General features: G+C 40.8%; 1 long non-coding RNA gene across 1 annotated transcript in view; it reads right to left on the reverse strand.

Annotated features, from left to right (window-relative positions):
- Window positions 1–13618, reverse strand: part of LOC310896307 — a 34452-nt gene that overhangs the window by 11162 nt on the left and 9672 nt on the right. The window contains exon 2 of the long non-coding RNA XR_014581377.1: window positions 13153–13227. This is a non-coding gene — a long non-coding RNA (uncharacterized lncRNA). The remainder of the gene's footprint in view (window positions 1–13152; window positions 13228–13618) is intronic.

A 13618-nucleotide genomic window follows, 5' to 3' on the forward strand; every position in this document is an offset into this window, starting at 1 on the left:
GCTGTGCTGCATCACTTCCACGGGAGATCGGCAGCGGAAGGCAGGTACCCACCTCACGAGCACCTGATGGCTTTTAGTAGAGAATATATATGAGCCCCAGATTGTTAACTCCAGAGACAGAAAGTCAGCGAGAACAGATAATGCAAGCCTCTGTTCCAAAGTCCATGACATAAGTTGCCTTCATCACTTCAGGGGAATTAATTATTCATACAATTCTGAGGATACTGCGTCAGGCTGTACTGAGACTCAGAGCCCTGAGCTCCTAGCCAGTGTGTGCTATTTGGGAAAGCCAATCTCAAACCATTTCCTAAAGGACGGACTCTTATTTGTGCATACTTGCCCAATCAGACTTAAAATGAATTCCCAAGTCTTTGCAGCCTTCACGCAGTTCATCAATTTCTCATGATCAGTCTGGGGAGGTGCAGAGGAAGGCTCATGGTACTTTCATGTTTTCTCATTAAAAAACACCTATTGTTACATTAATAAGACAAGAGCATCTCAGCAGGACATAGAGCTATGTGACATTTCAAGGCTTTTGAAGAAAATGCACAGAAAGGAAGTGAACCCCAGCAGCTACAGCCAGCAAGAAAACAAGTCAATGAGCTTTTGCTGTGGAGAACAAAGAGCAGGGAGCCAGGGAATAGATGAAGAACGTGGAAACATAACAGAGAAGGGGAGATCGTTCTGCCTGGAAGCCTCATTAGTATCAACAGACATAAAAGAATGAAAGACTTCAGAGGTCAGACTGTTCTCATGTGTCCACCTCACTGAGGCTAGGACAAAAGGAATCGTCCCATTCCTTCCAGTGCATCACACCCTATACTGAGCCCCACTCTGAATTGACTAAACAAACTGGTTACATTTGTTCAGTGTATGTATTACACCCTATTTATTTCTCTTTTTTTCTTTTTTTTTTCTTTTTTTTCCTTTTTTTTTCTTTTTTTTTTTTCCTTTAGAGGAGCCCGCAGAGTAGGACAAAGATGCAGAGAACCATGTCTTATCATGAGGCCCGGGGAACCAGGACTCCTAGATTTAGTTACAGTAAAGCCAACATATCTTGTCATTTCTGCAGGCACGTCTCTCCATTTGGGCTCCTTCGTCTTCACTTGATTATCCTTCCCTCCTTCCAAACAAACTTCGTCTGAGACCATGCAAACCATGCCTTACAGGGGAGCAATAAATCCTCCCTTTGATGCTGCTGCCACGCTGACCAGCGCCTCTCCACTGGGAGCAGCAGTTAGGCCCCGCCAGACCGAGGGAGTGAAAAGCATCTGTAAATCCTGGCTGCACGTCTAAACACCGACTCCCCTGCTCTGGAGCATGAGCAGCTGTTGGCAACAAAAGCAAGTCAATGTATGCTTTACAGAAATATTTATAGTGAAAAGATGTTTTTAAGAGTTAGTGTTTTTTTTTTTAATTTTCCTAACTGTTCGAGGTTGCCTTTCCATGAGTCCCATGGTTTGAGAAACGCGAGTTCAGTGCGTACCTGGCTTAATGCATTCCCCACCACACTGAAACCACTCCACCTTTATTGTAAGGGTATCTCCATTTAGCAAGAGAAAAGCTTAAACCTTTTATGTACTCACGTCAATAGTTTTCACTTATTCCTGTGTGCTTGAAAAGCTGTCCTTCCAAGTAGCCTCCATACCACACTGTGTTATTCCCACCTCACAGTTTGCTGAACTCTCCCTACATCCCTTCACTTAGACCAAGCAATTCAACTTTTCTGGTCAAAGACTGAGAAAATCTTAATGTCGTCATATGTCCTCAAGCCTTTTAGATATATTTGTATACTTCTGGATTATAATTTGGGGGAAAGTTTCCATAAAGCACATCTTATTCTTGCTTTTAAAACATTTTTTTTCACAGTAGGAATGAAATACTTTCACAGAGATACCACACAGCATAACAAAATCTTCCAATTTATTGTACTGTTTTGGAAAATTTCCTTCATCAAACCAGACAGTATCTGTTTTAGCTGTCTTAGAAATATGGAAGTTTATACATTTCCAAAACATTTTCCTCCTGATCTAAAAATACCCAGTCTCTGACAAAGGACAGTGTCATTTTATTTGCAAGATTTGGTCAAACTGCCTTCAAGATTTAAAAAATGTTAAAAAAAAATCATGCTGCAGTGCTATGGTCTTATAAAATATAACAAACTCTGAAGTAAGTTGATACATTTCTTCCATATGAAGGAAATCAGAAATTGAAGTGGCTTGAACCCACCATAAAACAAAACAACAACAAACATTGGTAAAAGGTAAAAATACAGAACTTTTAATTAAAAGATCTGTTTTTCCCCTTAAAGAAAATCCCTACATAATTTTGGGATTTGTGACCTTTTAGGGTTGTTTGATTTTCATAAGAATCAAGCATTTGCATTTATCAGAATCTTTTCACTAGGAAAATAAGCAATTCCCTGACCAGTTCTTTGAAGCATCTTGGATTATCTACCCATATTTGTCACGTACAAGAAAAGAATAAAAAATATCCCACAGGTGGCATCTTCCACACTGACTCTAATATTAGTGAGCAGATGCAAAAATTTAATTTATGAGCTGGCATTTATCGTCATTTCAAGGTGATTAGGAATACGTGTGTGAAGTGACGGATCTCAGTAGCCATAAGGAGCTGTTCTGCCTAAGCACAGCACTCACCTCAATAAGCCCGGAAGACAACCAGCCGAAATAAATACCATGAACAGGAGGCATTCTTTAATAGTATTCCTCAAAATTAAGTTGGAGGAAAATAAAAATTATCTTTTATTCCTGTACGACATTAAGAAGCAAAGGAGATTTTTTAATATCTAAGTGTTTCAACTTGACCCTTTGGTATTCAACTGCAAATAAACTTTGAGTAAGAACCCCACAAATCCAATACTCTATTTGCAACAGAAGTGCTGAGAGTCATTGGAGCAACAGTTTACAGGACGTTAGGCTGGTAGACCAGAATTACAGATAATAAAGTAAGCATATTTCCAGCACAACTATAACACGTAAGAACAATTGTTTAGGTAGTACTTAAGCCTGTTTTTCTCAAATGCACAATCAGAAAAGATTCTTTATGGAGCCAACTCGTAGAGAAAAAGTACTCACGATTTTCTTCCTTAAAGACATGCTAATAAGGAGATGTTATGATTAATAACTTCTAACAAGATTCTGATTTGCTGCATTGTCACCAGAAATTTTGTATATGTACCAAACATGACATTTGTTTTAATGAGTAATCAAATTTAAAAGTTCACTGATTTATTTTCTTTCCATTAAAGAAGTGAATCCTATGATAACTTAAGTAAGTTGACAGTCCCTTTTTACTTAACCAATACAACACAAAAAGCCTCCACACCTCTGGTAAGCGTGATGACCCTGGGAAGGACTTCTGTTCCTAAGCAAAGACTGAATAAAGAGATTGTCCACAAGGGTGTCAAGCTGTGCAGGAAATTCTGGTAGTTTGGGTACTTGACCTAACACTTCCAAACTCTTTCACACTACCCCAAGATGACATTTTTTGGATAATAAATTGGAATACCAACCACCCTTGTTGTCCTTCCAGTGGCTTGAGATTTTTTGTGTCCCCCTTCAGATGCCAAAAATGGCCATGATTTCCTGTGGAAAGGCCATACCAAAACCCATGTTTCAATTTCCCCTGATTTATCCTTGCGTCAGTTTGAAATGGCTGCAGAAGAAGTCCAGAGCAGAGAATTAATGAAGTTTGCTAAAAAGAAGGAAGGAGAGCACTGCAGAGCATCACACAACCTGCTCTAGAGAGTAGCCCCTCTGGGGCTGAAATAGGGAGATGCTGCTGTCCCACAGAGGGAACAGATCAAACAGCAAGAAGAAAACCTGGGCAAAAAAAACGTACTGGTCTCAACCGCTGTGTGCTGAGAGTACCACATACCACAAAACCACACTCTTCCGAAGAATTGTTTTATGCTTATTTCCCTATGTTTGCTGTTTTATTTTTTAACTGTTGACACACTGCAAGTTTGCACTCTCCACAGCCAGTTTCAAACCAGCCACCTGGCTTACCTTCTGAGTTACCTTTTCTGTGTGTGTCAGTTTGTCCTCAACCTCTCTTTCCAATGCCTTGGACAATTTAAACAAAATTGGACAGAGATGCTGACAAACAAAACCAAACAGGCCACCGGGTAAGGGAGGAAGACCACCAGGAATGTGACGACTGAGGGCAATCCCAGATGCTAATGGACACCAAAGGAGACACACAGCACCGAACAGGACGGAACTAAGAAGAAAGGCAAGACCCATCATTCAGCATGTTTTAAGGGGCAGAGGTGACCTCTTTTTACTGCACCACTCTCTTGTGTGATTCCAGGCAGCCTGGGGAAGCTGCCTTATGCAGCTCTGAGAACTAACACATCTCCCTGTGCTGGGGACTCTTCCACAAGCAAGCTCCCCCAAGCCAAACCAACAGGAAAAAAACACACTGGTTTTATGAAACCCAAGCAAACAAAGCCCTTGCTGTCATAAACCACCAGCTAGTTAGTCCAGCAACCACATTATTAGAGGGTTTATGGTAGTGTAGTCACTCACAGAAGTAGGAGGGATTACTCCAGCTAAAATTACAGCTAATGAAATGATTCCCTTGGCAGGCATTTTTCTGTGAGATGGAGCAGGTGCAACCAGACCTTCTACAGCAATGCACCTGCTACAGTAATGGACACTTAGGTACCTTGAGATGACCAGTTCAAATGAGGTCATGTTCAGATTGCTTCTTGATCCTACCCGAACTTCCTCTGTGCCCACTGAACTGATGACGCAGGGACTTTCCTGGCAGTTGGCATCGCTTCAGCGCAGCAGGCAGGACTGAAGCAGATGTGCAGAGTACGAGTAAAATAAAGGGGAAAAAGGTAGGCATTATGAGACACGTTCCCCTTGCAAAATTTAACACGACTTTGATTCTCCCAGAGCTCTCTCTTGGACAGTTGAGACGCAAGATAGGTCAGACACAAGGCAGTCTTTGGGAAAGCCAGCAGATCCTGCACTTGCACCAGTGCAATGCAGGTAACAACAGTGCCACAGAGCAGAATGTGTCCCATAGACAGCCATCCTTTTGAGATGAAGGGTGATTACATGATCTCCCCTCACCACTGCAAATTACATGTGCTGAAGTAACTGCAGCACTTTGCCTTCAGTTTGTTAGCAAGTTTAGAAAGAAATACACTTTTACACTGGACAGAGGTCCATTGAAAGCTAAAGCTCTGGAAGAAGGAGTTGAACAACCTCTCCTTAATTAACAACATTTGATTCCCCTACAGTTGTCCATACAGTTTAAGAGGCTTGGATTCAATTTCCCATTCTGTCACATCAGAAGTACCATGGCAGCATTCAGTGGAGTTGCCAGGATCCTCCACCAGTGTAAAGCGGCGTAACAGTGCAGAATCACCACCAGAAACTGCAGCAAGAGCACTGTGAGTGATCTGCCAGATCTCCCTGCAGCTCCAGTGAGGAAACAGGTGATCAGGATGAGCAGAGACCACATGGAGAAAATCAGTGCTGCCTGAGAGAAAAACCACAGTGAGGGATGGCATTCCTATTCCTGCCTTGCAGGCTCCAGAAATCTGCAATTTTGAAGGTGGTTTGTACTTTCTGTAAAGCTGAACCTTGGCACTTCCAGCAGAGCAGGACTGTACCTCAACCGCAAGTAAGTTTAAAACAGAAAGCACACGTAGCCGGAGCAGATGCCCTCGTCCAACAGTTCCCATGTCACTTTAATAAGCTGTAGTCAAAACTAATTGTATGGAGAAGCGCACAGTCAGATATAAGGTCTTATAAGTGATGAGAAATCCATCATGACTGCTGTGTCCCAGAAGCTAATTACCAGCCCATTTAAAAAATTTGGCACTCTATTTCCAGTGTGAGTTTTTCCAATTCCCCTATTAGAGCTCATTAAAACTGCCCTACAAACCTTCCTGCGTGTATTAAGAGTCATTAAGTCACCTCAAGTCACCTGAACCGGATGAATTTAATTCTGAGAAACATAATGACTCTTTACCTCACTGTTCTCTCCTATCCTCACTGTATTAGCACCAGCCCAGGACAAAGAAGCCCAGCAACGTGCCCACTAATGCTGCATAATGGCAGAGCGAGCTTCTCCATCCCTGCTCTGGATTTCCCCAGCTATACTGCCAAGGACAGTGCCAGTTACTCAGCTTCAGTGTAGGACCAGGAGTGCATATTCAATCAATTACCATCAACCTCTGGCCCTTCCTCATCCTTTCTGAAGCTTTCTTTCTCGAGACATAGCTTCCAATCTGTAAATGGCATCTACTCTTTTGCTTCTGATGCATGCAGGCTTTCATTTGGCATGCGTGAAAGCACCTAGCTCATGAGGCAATACAGACTGCTCTTCTTAAACGACCTACCTTCCTCATTTTTACCGCTCCATGAATTTTTATCATCTGCAAACTTCCATGCAATGACCTTGTATTTGCTTCATGCTACAGGCAGAAAAACATGCTAATCCTCTATATGAGATATCATACTTTGTTAGACTCAAAAAGCTGTAAGCAAGCAGATTTGTACCCTTCCTGTACAAAAGATGGCCAGCGGCTCAAAGCAAATCAATGTTTCTATTGATCCAGACAAGACACGGTTCTAAGACATCAAACACAGTACAGCAGCCTGTTCCTCCACCCACCCTTCACAACTCACATTTTATTTTTTATATTTAAAGAAACAACTGTAGCCTCACAGATCTTCTTCTGACTGAGGACATTGCCAAAAATGATGTCTGGTGGCTACAGCCTCCAATAAGCATACAAAACTTACAGCTGATTCTAGATGTAAAGAGCTTAAGTTTTAGAGCTATGCATTCTCTGGTATTTACTAGGACCATATGATATTTAGGAGAGAGGTAAGGGGAGAAAAATGAGTATCATCTTTATTGTGCATTATGTCCTGAAATAGCAGTTATGTGGAGACTTCAAAATCATGAGGTTATAAAAAAGAGGATTGTTACAATTTTATCTCTGTGGGTTTTGTTGTTGTTGTTTGTTTTTTAACTAACCTACATTTAGCAAATCCTTTTGGCAAACAATTCCACAGGAAAGGCAAAGTTGGTTTTCTAAAATCTGTGTGTATTTATAAAATAGGAAAAAACAAACAGGCACTTAGAATTCACTGTCTCTCTGCCATTGTTTTAAGTGTATCTTGCCACCCGTTCTCCTTTTCAGACTATGTTCCGTGACGCATGAAGAAGCCTGGAGCAGTAGATCGGAATAGACTGATTGTCCCTAATACAAAGCTTCACTGATTTGCATTGCTGTAGTCTTGCATTTCCCTCTCAATTTAAGTGAGTGTGTCCATCAGATTATTTTTCTCAAGTCTGTCTTTCTCCAGATGACTATTTCCCTTACCTGTCTCTTAAATAATTCTTCTCCAGTGCCAAGGACAACACTCTTTTCTGACAGATCTAGACGTTTCGTTTGCAAGTCAGACGCTCTGTTTGCAGATCTGGATGAATAGTGCAGTTCCTGGTGGCTTGCTGCTTTCCAATTTTCCTGTGCATTCCTGTATGTGTTCTTGTTCAACATATTCACACGCAGGTGCAGCTCTAAGGCAGAGCATGAGGCACCACAACAATTGAGAGGTCCCCTTTCGCATGACCCTAAGTGCTCAGTGTCTCAGCCTGGCAATGGCAAGGAGAGAGGGAAGCTGGGACACAACCTTGTAGGTCCTAAAGCTGCCCCTCCACTTCAGAGGACAAAATATACAGAAGAAAGCTTCCTCCCATTCTGCATGAGTAAAAGGCAGGGAAGAGAAGAGGGCATTCTGCCGTCCTGTCAGAACTCAGTGAGACCAACTTCCCACTCCGTTTTACTCCAGAGGCCACACTCTGCCCCTTATTTTTGGCTGCAAAGTGCACAGGCAATTACCAGGTATAAGAGAAGGAAGCAATTTTTAATCTGACGTTTTGTGAAAGGCAGAAAAATTAAATGAGCCCAAGCACTGAAGTGTTTCTATACCCCCGGTGAAAGATTAAGGAGCAGAAACAAGGCTGAGAAGGAAAACTGACACCAAAAATAGTTTGTGTGGTTGTTTTCATTTCAGAGTGCATCACTGCAAAGACAGAGAAAAGTCAAAGAAACCAACTTTTCACACACCAGAATTCTTCTGGGATTCCACACATACATCCTGTGCACCATCCACTGTAATTGTGGAATAAATGGTAATTCGTGGCTTTGTTCATTGTTAAGCAAGGGAAGTTCTCTCCACATGTACCCCCTCCCTTGCCTTTCTCTTGATGCTGGCTGGAAGATATAGTGGAGAAGCAATGAAACACGAGAAGCATAAAAGGAATAAGAAGTCAGAGTTCAGTGGCTCCTACAAGATAATCAGTGCATCGCACTTGCTAGAGACTAAGATCAGAGGATTAAAAAAAACCCAAACCATAGTTTTGAAGTGGGAAGTCACTCAGAAAAAGCTACTTTGTGGAGACTGAAAGCCATTTGAAAAAATTTCCTCCCATGGGTTTTGTTGTTGTGTCTAGGTTCAGTAAATTACTGAGAATCTTTATGATAAATGTCAATACATAGAAGAAACGGGAAGATACATCTGAAACTTCAGCTGCAAAGTTAAAGATTGCACTTTCCAGTAAGGAAAACACAGCGATCCAGTAAGTTTTTACAGTGAAAGGGGTGAAGGACTGTTTATATTAAATGGCACTGAGCTTGTGCACTATTTTAACCTCTTTAATTGTTTAAGCATGTGCAATACTTCCAAGATTATCCCGACAAAAGGGAAAAAGGCTCACTAACATTTAGAGATTTCATTTTAATTATTCTTTATGTCCAGAGGTCTAAAATGAATAATGAATATTGCTCACCACTCTGTGATCTATGCTGGATTCTGCCCAATTTAAATGTCATCATGAATTACTGACACATTGTAACACTAATTTTCTGTGTATGATACAGATAAAACACAACATGTACTTTGCTGACTCATTTTCAAAATTCAATTCATCTTCTTAAATGCTGTCTGCTTCGGAGGAAAAGTGAGGGAGGAAAGAGAACGTACGTCATGATGAGGTTATTCAAGTATTAATGCCACCATTAGGAAAAAAAAAGTGGTCAAATGTATTACACATATCTGTATGAAAGTAGACATGCAGCTTTGAAACTTGACAAGCTAGAGATACTGTTGCAAGGCTAAAAAACTACAAATTTGGGGAAATCGTCTAGAATCTGCGTTGCTGGCTGACTCCTGACCTGCAGACCACTGACTCTGTGCACTCAATGTCTTGGCTGTAAAATCAAACTCTTCATTAGAAAATGGACTTTCCTAGTGCTGACCTGGATAACCAAGGAAAGTTTAAAGGAACTTATATCCCAAGAGGACAGGGGAACTGAATTTTATGCCTCTTTAGTGAAGAGAGACAAAAGAAAGAGTGGACTACAGACGTTGCGTAGAGTTTGTGTGTTGTTTTGAGGATTGGCACCTCCACTGCCAGTACTGGGTTGTGGAGTAGATTTAACAGGATACAAAATGTACAGACTGAGCGTTGTTACGAATATGATGTACGGAGTGGAGAGCACTGAAGTTGTTTCTGTGTTATTGCATCTGATTGTTTGCTATGGCTAGTTGGTTCTTTCCCTTAACCATTCATTTCCCACTTCAGTAAAACCCTCCAGTATTCTGATCTGCAATACTCCTAGGTAGATGATTATATTCGGCTAATTACGAAGGTTCTCTCCAGTGACAAGATAATCCTCACCAAGTCAAATTGTCCGTACTGACTCCACAAGCCAAGACAGATGTCACATTCATGTCAGCCTTCTTAAGGGGAACAGAAACCTTTCAATTCACTAAATTTTCCATCACCTGTTACCACAGCAAAACAATTTGAGCCATACGCTGTAAATCAGAGTTAAATTAATTTAGAAATTAACTTTTAAAGAATATTTTTAAACCGCAAACAGACAGCTGTTTAGATACTGGTGACCATTCATTAGGCCCGGTGTTTGCCAACATTGTGCAGCAGATGTTATTTTCTCGTTGTGTATTTTCCTAAGATGCAGTCATTGTTTAAGCTTCATTCTAACAAGGACTCAGAGTTAAGTGGAAGCAGCTAAATTAAAAATGGAATGTTATTCTCCAATGTGAATTAATTACAATGACACACTGAAGTGAGAAAAACAATTCATGTTCTGCAAATAGCTGCAAAACGATTGCAATGTTAGCATTTGGCTGATCCTTATGCAAAAGTGGAAGTATGAGTATGCTGGAAATGCTAGTTGTTGTGTCTCTCGGAGTGTATTTTTATAACATAGGTGTGTGTGTAAATGTATATTTGAGAGAAGCATATACATATACATGCAAAGACAGACGCAGTCAAGTATTTAAATTCTTGATCTCTGAGCAAACCAATATATTTAGTGGGAAAAGACAAAATAACTGGAATAAACAGAAAATCTCTTAGTCTCACTAACCTGAAATCAAGTCCAGTATGTTAAAGACATCTTCAAAAGCTCAGGTAATTAGTTTACTTCCCTTTTCTCTTCTAATACAAAAAATGATGAAATGTACTAAAGAAAGTTCATATTATTCCAGTTTGGCAGCAGAGAATAGTAAACCTATGTAAGATATCTTCTCAGATGTGAGATGTTCATATATGTACCTCACAACAACCTAAAGTTGGATGCTCATTTGCACTGAATTTTAAATCCCTGAAAGTTTATCCATTACCAGCTTACAGTCTGCAGGAACAAGAATGCTACTTACTCTTTTTATTTTTTAATCTTTCATAAATTACTCTAACTGGAGACTAAGGTGGATAAAAAGAAAGATGGTCTCTTTATCTACAGATAAACTGCCCTACCCTGTCGTCTCAACAAAACTTAAGTCTGAAACTTAAAACCAGCTGCCAGATTCTGACTGCTAACATTTCTTTCATCATTGTGTATTTTATAGATCCCCTGCAGCAGTTTGAAACCCCCTGTTCAGCATTCAAGGAAAATAGAATAGGTAAAGAAGTCTACAGTGTAGGACAAGATAAAGTTTGTAGGTAGATGTAAGTCCTTTTATTGAACCGACAGGTACAGCTGTTGGAAAAACTGAATAAGCTTTTGGGAATGCAAAGCCTTCTTGGAGTATGAAATACAGAAAAGAAGCAACCCACTTAAAAACTGCATAACAACAGAGAAGACTGAGATCCGTGACAATTACAGTAAAACAACACAAGAACTCAGAAGACACTAAATTTTAGTATCTGAAATCGAGACTCTACAAGATAAAGGCAGCAGCCAAGTTAACATGACATCTGTTTCCCCAGAGATCAGAGACACTACTATTAGACCTACAGTTAAAAGCACATGACTAAACCCCATTGTATGTCCCAGAGTCTGCAACTGTGCTATTCTGTTACTATCTGCAAAACTGGAGTATCAGCTTTCTACCTGTTCCACCAGAGCAGGCTCACACCAATTACACTAATCTGTGTAAAACACGTGTACGACTTCAAAGGAAAGAACTGTAAAGTACAAAGGACTGTATAATGAACACCATTTGAAGGAAAAGCAGGAAGAACATGCAATGCTACGGCCAAAGAAACATCCAACCTTCTGTTTTTAGTCTCAGGCTGGAGTTCTGACTAAAACGTTTGAAGAAAACAGAAGTCATGGCTGGCATACTGTGAATGGACTTGAAGAACATTTCATTTATTGAGATCACTGGGTCTTGCTGAAACTACAAGATCTGAGCCAGTGCAGGTAATAAAGGGAGGAGAGAGACCTAAAGAGGTCAGCAAGTGTATCAGGCTAGTTGGAGGGAGAAGCAGCGCTCAGACTTGCAATGGCAGGGGCAGCAGCAAGCCTGCTGTCGCACACGGATGGGGTGGAATTGCAGTCAACCAGAGTCTCCGGACTTTGACGCAGGCAGTTTGAGTCTGAGGTGGAGCCTATCCTTTCTTCCAAATCCACTTGCCAGCTCTACTTATAAGCAACTAAACTTCAGCAATAAAAATTAAAAAAATACAGAAGAGGGCAAGTAAGATTCAATAGATAATGGAACGAGTTAGTAGAAGGACAGCATTTGGGATTTATATGCATTTACGTGTCTGTACCTCTGCAGTACTACAGATGCCTGTAAAACTAAACTTTATGTCAGTACTTGGTTGCTGCTGATCATCATTTGAGACATCAGTGACTGGTATCCTCAGAGGACATTTAGCATCCTTGTTCACTAGGTGTGATGCCTAAAAATCATTCCATTCCTTGAGGAATTACATGCCAGAATGAAGAAGTACTTTAAAGAGTGGTATACTCGTTGCGTGCAGCTTGGATTGATACAAATTTTATAAGAGCTAGTGGCACCTCCTGGAAAAGCTCTGGGACCAGCTTGTGCTGAATAATGGAGCCAGGATTCTCAGATTATTCTCTTTAAACAAAAACAAAACACCACAAAAGAGTAAAACTAAAGAAAAGCAAGAAAAGCACTAAACACCTACCACTACCACCAAGGAAAGAGTGTCAGCAGTACAGTCAGAAGTATAGAACTATACTTCTTAATACCTAAGATTATACTTCTATACTAAGCAACATTCAGGCTTTTGTAAGTGTGTAATGATCTTACACTTACAGAGCACCTTTCATTCAGACGGATTCATTTCTGGGCTGTCTGCATGCCAGGGGAATAACTGTCCTCCCTCCTGCCAACTTACACAGTGAAACGCCGTTTACACCTCTGGAGGAAAACGTTGTGCCATGCGAGTTGTGACACCACAACCAAAATGGACTGGGACAGGCAGTGCCAAGTGCTACAACAGTCAAATACATAATGTAGTAGGACATACGAAAGAAACAGAACATAAATAATCAAAACCACATTCTAGTCAGGACACTGAGATTAACAGAGAAACTTTTAAAACAGATCACGGTATTAGTCACTAAACTTCTGCTTCTCAATCTCCTTTGGACCTTTTGGCTCTCACACAGATTTCTAGAGTGTAGAGTCATAACAGATGTTCGCTAAAACATTAGCAACCAGCCCAACAGAGCCATTTCTAAAGGTTTAAGTCGTTATATTACATACAGTACGCAGCAAATACTGATTTTAATTGTACCCAGAGTAAAACAAGAAGGATTTAAAATCATATAGCACAAACAGAAAACACTTATAGAAACTTACTCACATAAATTGTTTATTTCCATGAAGGTGGAAAGGAACAGGACTGCCCATGGAGGTCACACGAACAAACTTGAGACTCCTGCAACAGAAGGAAGATAACATGAAAGTGGCAATGACTGCAACATTGTATTTAAGGCTGGGGTAAAGACACTTATTAGCCTGCAGTCAGGCTTTGTGGGGCTGGATATGGGCTGAGGCCAGAGCCCCCAGGGCTGACAGCACGTAAAGCAGAGACTGAACTCCTCGCTCTGTTGCAGGGTAACCAACTTCATGGTAGAATAAGCATGTAAAAAAGCCCAAACCCAGTCCTAGCTCCTTTCTAAGTTTCCAAGAGGGAAAAACATTCCACACTCACTCAACAAGGGGGAAGCAAAACCACATCGAATCTTTTCTGGCCTTTGGTCCAAGCAACCCAGGGCTACATCCTTCCAACCAACTTAGCCACTTTTAAAGGCCCGAGCCTCAGGCTG

The sequence above is a fragment of the Anser anser genome, assembly GCF_964211835.1.
Source record: "Anser anser genome assembly, chromosome: 3".
Taxonomy (NCBI): Eukaryota; Metazoa; Chordata; class Aves; order Anseriformes; family Anatidae; genus Anser; species Anser anser.